Source organism: Vombatus ursinus, unplaced genomic scaffold (genome assembly GCF_900497805.2).
Source record: "Vombatus ursinus unplaced genomic scaffold, bare-nosed wombat genome assembly UNPS02012179.1, whole genome shotgun sequence".
Lineage (NCBI taxonomy): Eukaryota > Metazoa > Chordata > Mammalia > Diprotodontia > Vombatidae > Vombatus > Vombatus ursinus.
In genome coordinates, this window is record NW_020951957.1 from 12579908 (window position 1) to 12586469 (window position 6562).

The window sequence follows — 6562 nt, forward strand, 5'->3', positions numbered from 1 at the left end:
TATCTATCTATCTATCTATCTATCTATCTATCTATCTATCTATCTATTTATCTTTCTACCTACCTTTTGCTTCTTGTTGTATTCCTAACATTTAGCACAGTACCTGGTACATAATAGGTGCTTAGTAAGTTTTATTGACTAATTGATATGAACTGGAGCTCTGAAGAGACTAGAATTGGCTATATAGATCTGGGAGTCATCATATAGAGATGATATTATAAGGAAAGTGTTTTTATAAATATAGTCAATCCTCAACATTCACACATTTAATTTTCATAACTTCAAGCATTCATGTGATTTCATTAGTAACTGCATTTTCACTTTTGCATTGGCAACTGTGCATATTTGTGGCTATGTGTAATAGAGAAGCACAATGTGCACAAGTTTGTGGAGCAGCTGGTATCCTACCAGACACTTCAGTGGTCTTGTTCACTCTATCATTGTAGGGTAAAGAGTTCCCCATGTATTTAATGTATATTTTTGTTGCTTGCCTTTAAAACTTAAGCTTTCTGTTGCAATTATGCCCCCAAAATGTAGTATAAATCCTTTAAGCTCTAAGCCCATGTGTGCAAAGTCAGTGATGAGGCTTAGTAAGAAATAAAGGTGTTAGATAAACTTCATACCAGAATGTCTGCAACCACTGTCAGCTTCGAGTTTGGTGTTAACCTATTGACTACTCCTTATATAGTGCAACATCCTCATACTGTCACCTGACATAGTATAGAAGGTAAGATTCAGGTTAAAAAAATGCTTTAGCTTTAGGAATTTTCTTTGTGTACAACATTTATAGTACTATAAATGAATACTGTTTGAACTCAATGTCTGTTTTTATTGAGATAGTAGCACAAAAGATCACAGAATTCTATGGAATTACTAATGAGAAAAAATGTTTCTCATGTTACCAATTTTATTTTGTGTACTTCATTTTATAGGTTATTTCATACTTACTATGTTAGGGAAAAGCACATATTATCAGAATTAATGTTTTGTTATAAAGCATTGTATACAGAAAAGTGTATTTTCAGCACTCTCTAGAAAAGTATTGCAGTTTGGGGTAGTTGTGGGACCCTAACTCCCTGTGTCCTATTGGTTTCATGTATCAACATTTGTGTTTTTTACTTTAATGCTGTTTTCTAGGAATATTAGCCCTGCAAAAGTTGAAAATTGATTGTATGGTCCATTTTTAACAATCTTTGATCTTTCCAACAGTCCTTTGATGTGTGGAGAATATTATTATTCTTATTATCATCATCTTTATTTTACACACGAGCCACCAAAGGTTCAGAAAAGTTGCATAATTTCACCAAGGCCATGCAACTGACAAATGGTATATCTAGTACTAGAACCCAAGTTTTCTAACTTCATAACCATTGATTTTCCCCTGGAATCATAGGTTTGGAGTTGGCAGGGATCTTAGAGATCATCTATTTCAACACCTTCATTTTGCTGACAAAGAAACTAATGATCTGGGAAGAAAAAAACAAACAAAACAAAGAGAACTTTGCACAGTCACAGAGACAGTAAGTAGAAGATTTAGACTTAAGTCTCCCATGTCAGGGAATAGTGCACTGCTTTTTTATATATGCATATATGTGTTGTAATACGTGTGTTGTAATATGTGTGTTATTCTCATGTGTGTATATGCATATAACACAAGTGTATATATAGACACACATCTATGTATGTATCTGTATATGTGTGTAATACATGTGTTATTCTCATGTGTGTATATGCATATAACACAAGTGTATATATAGACACACATCTATGTATGTATCTGTATATGTGTGTGCACACAAACACTACCGCAACAAACTTTTGTATTGTATGATATATTTATCCTTCCAAGCACCACTTAGTAGATTGCTTCTACTAGGCCATGAAGTGGTAACTAAATGCCTGAAGAGAGGAATCTCACTCCCCTCATTCCTTCCTGGGGGCTGCCTATATAATCACGCCAACTTAAAGTGTTCAGCTCTTTGATGCCAGCAGGGCTGTGGTATTTGATTAGATCTGTAAATCTAAGGTTAATTGGCAGTTTAGCATTGCCACTCTAGGAAATAGAGGGCTTGGCATATTTGTGTCTTTCTGAGTCTGTCCTCTGTTTATAGCTACAAACATTTGCCCTTTATTTATGACTTCACTCCCATGGGCTTCACCAGGCAATGCAAACATGGAGATTAGTTACTGAACCTAGAAGGGATATGAAAGCAGAACATAAAATTTAGAGAAGATTATAGTCAATGAAAAAAAAATCTAAGAAAAAAGGAAATGAGATGCTCAATCTTTGAGGCTAATGCATTTCCAGAAGTGGTACACTTTTTTCATATACATATATCAATTGTACACTCCTTGTATAACATTAAATACATGTGTAATACATACATAACACACACATTTAATATACACTTTAAAATACAATATACATGCCTTATACTGGTACACATATACTGTATTCAACCAATCAATGTGTATTTATTAAGTACTTACAATGTCCCAAGCATTATCCTAGGTGTTGGAGATATAAGATAAAGAATGAAATGATCCCTACTTGCAAGGAATTTACATTCTAATGGGGGAGACCACAAATACATATATAAATATATACTGAATAGATATAAAGTAAATGCAAACAAAATTATTTAATACTATATACATACATATTTATTATATGAATGCACAAATTGTGTTTATATAGTGTCCATGTATAGTGCATATAATATATGTATACATTTTATATACATACATGAATACTCAAAAGGATCTGTTTTCATAAGCATAGGGAATTGCTACTGTGAGAACTCTTTCTACCAATCCACATTTCTTCATCAATATAACTGTCTATAACTTAGTAGATCATAGGATCATAGGACCAGAAGAAAATATCAATAGTTGGGAGGGACCCAAGAGGCCATTGAAAAACACTCATTTTGCATGAAATACTATTAAGGACATGACTCATGTAGGCTTCACCAAGAAGATAAGGAGACAGAAAATGGGTATCAGTTGGTTGGGTAGAGATTTCCCAGCATCCTTCTCTCCATCTTCAGAATTTTTGCCCTGTCCTTAAGGCTAAAGCGACTTGTGAGAGTAAGAAGCAAGAAGAAGGAAAGGATAAGAAAGAGACTATAAAAGTAGAAACATGGGACTTTACAAATTTGGGCCTTGAGGTTGGACATTAAGAAAAATAATTCAAGCAGCAACCTGAACCTAATTAGCAGTGAAAGTCAATGAGAAAAAATGATTTGAATCAGAGGCTCTGGGTTCAAATCCCCTCTACATTTACTACCTTTGAGATTTTAGGCAATCCACTTAAACCCTAAGGCTTCAGTTTTCTCCTCTATAGAATGGGGGATGTTAATTAGATGGCTTCAAAAGTCCCTTTTTGCCCCAAATATATGACCCTATGAAGATTTTACCTCATTTACTTTCCCTTCTTTTTTCTTGGTCTTAGGTATGTCCCATAATCAGTAAAGGAGAAAAATCAATGACTTGCCCACTGCTCCCTTTGTCTCCATAAACCTGATCTCAGAAGATAATGGTTTTATTTCTCTAGTATCTTTTCTCTTTCCCTTTTTATTCTCTCCTTCCACCTTCGAAGTCAACTCCTTTTTGCTTCATTATCAATATACAGACTCCTGCAGACCATTTTTTGTCTGTAGACTTGCTTGTTCTTCCCCAGGAATTACATCACTCAAAAGACTTTGGAGTTAGGAATACACAAGTCTCTAAAATAGTTTCCCAAGGGCTCATGCAGGATGAATGTACATCTATGTCACTGGATTTAGACTTTCAAGGTGAAGGGTGGGGATGGAGATGTGGAAGCATATTAGCAGGGACCATATCTTTCCATGCTATAGCTTGCTTCTGCAAGGGGCATGGAAACTCCTTGATTCACTGGCAGTGGATGCCATCTTTTTTGTTGATTTTTGGTTGCTTCAGTCATGTCCTACTCTCCAAGAACTCATTTTGGAGTTTTCTTGACAAAATTACTAGAGTGGTTTGACATTTCCTTCTTCAGCTCATTTTACAGATTAGGAACTGAGGCAAACAGGGTTAAGTGACTTGCCCAGGTTTACACAGCTAGTAAGTGTCTGAGGCCAGATTTGAACTCAGGAAGATGAGTCTTCCTGACTTCAGGCTAGGTAATCCATCCACTTCACCACTTATCTGCACAGTGGATATCATCAGGCATGAGCAATTATCGTCAGCATTGGACAAATGAGTTTCTCTTCAACTAAGTCAATGTGCAAGCAACACAGAGATATGTTAAGGGCAAGACTAAATATTCCACAGCAATTTGACAGATCAGTGAGAAATATGGTTTATAGATAGTACAGACTGTGATGAATAACTGAAACCATAATCTGCCCACAGTTGGTGGGAATTGGGGTGTTTTCTCAAAGCACAAAATTTTGTTCTTCTCACTCTATGAGAACCATAGAGAATGGCACTTTACACTTGGAGTTGGGGTGTGAAGAGAAATTTAGCACTTTCCCCCCTAAAATATGTGTACCTGCTGCCAATATTTTTTACCCTTTTATTTAATCCAATGATGTTGCTTACTAAGTAATGGCCTAGAGGCTTAATTGACATAATATGCTGAGAACAGAGACATGGTCAAACAGGTAGGGCTATAAGCCAGAAAACAAATAACTCTTTGTTTCCTATATACAATACTATAGAGTCATATCTTTTGTTTTCCTCATCAGTAAAATGAAAAAGTTTAGCTAGACAACCTCTAAGATTCCTTCCAACTCTAAATCTATGACCTGCCATCCCCATTCACACATCCAGTCAATATCAAAGGCAGAATTCAAACTCAGTCCACAAACTGCATATATACAAAATTACTATTGAAAATCTCTTAAGTTGGTTGGCTTTGAATTGTTTCTCATTAGAAGGTTGTCCCTTTTACCAGAAGGTTTGAGCAGTCAGAAGAGGCTAAGAGCATTTTCTCACAACATGTTGCCATTGATAAGTACACATTTGTGGTCTGTAACTTCCAGCCATAAGTTTAGTGTTTCTTTGGTCTTTACTAATGTTTCCCACTCTTTCAATTGGTTAGCAATGTCATTAGTCTTATTAACATGGAATGTAATTTAAAAAGGAAATTGGTCCCCTACAACTCACCTACCCCACTGAGGAGGATGAAAAAATAACAAGGTATTAAAAAGTGGAAGACTTTCTTTCCCCTTTCTTGCCAGTAATGGTATTCAAAATAAACAGCAGATCCAGCCCATGAGGAGGAAGGAAGCAGCGGGCTGCCCCCCACACACATACACTTTCCAACCCCCTATGTAAGGGCTGAGCATTTCTCCTTATCACAAAGACTGTAGTCAAAGCTACAGCCCTGGTAACAGGGGAAACTTGTCTCTGAGGGGCAAACTGTTGGAGCCTTCCTTCAAGGATAGAGCCAGGAGTCCAAATATTCTGGGAGACCAAAGATGGGAGGAAATATTTTAAGAAAAGAAAGATTAATGGATCAGGAATATAGAAAGCCCTAGGAACTTTCATAGTTGTAATGACCTCCAAGACACCAGTTCCCTAACTCAACTAAACTCAACTCAGCTCAGCAGCTGGCATCATAGGTAGTATTATAGGAAGAAGATGCCACATCTAATTAGACTAATAAGTCACTGTTCAGAAAAGTCATCACATCATGTAAGTGCATATAGTTGAATTTACCTAGTAGCTATGTGAAACAGTGGATAGAGCAGGAAGATATTAGTTCGAATACTGCCTGAGACACTTACTATATTACCCTGAAGAATAATAATAGCACCTACCTCACAGAGTTGCTATGAGGATTAAGTGAGATAATACATGTAAGAGACTTAAGTGGCTTTGTAAACCCTGATGTATTACTTAAATGCTAGTTATTATTATTATCACAGCTATTGTGTAAACTAAACATGCCTGTGACGTGTTTGTTTGCCAAACTTCTCACTGTTGCTCACATGCAGACATTTCATATCCATTTTTGTTCCTTTTCACTGTCTGTCTCCCACGCCTGGAATACATTTCCTCCTCCCCTAGGCCTCATAAAATATCTCTCTTCTTTTAAGATGCTGTTCAAGTCCTACTTTCTAAATTAAGCCTTCCCTGATCCCTACCAATTATTAGTACCTTCCTTCCCAAACTACCTTGTATTCAACTATTGTCTTTATTCTTTTTGTATTTATTTAAGTAATTTGTGTTTATTTATATCTATTCTTTAGATTTATTTATGTGCTTGTTCTTTCCTCCATTTGAATGTAAGTTCCTTGAAAGTAGGGAGTTTCATTCTTTGTATTTGTGTCCCCAGTCTCTGGCATGTAGGAAATGCTTACTGAGTGCAGGCTTGCTTGTTTTTATATAAGTGCCTGAAAGGGGGTGTTTGGATAGGGTTTGGTGCATATTAAGGGCCATCTCTGTCCATGGTTCTGATAGCCCATAGGGGACCACACAGATGATGCTTCCATATCACATATCCCTTATCTCCTTTCTGCCACAAAAACTCCATTGTTAAGATGGGAGTGGAAACTATATTAAAAACCTCAAAGTAGGTACAACTTTCAAC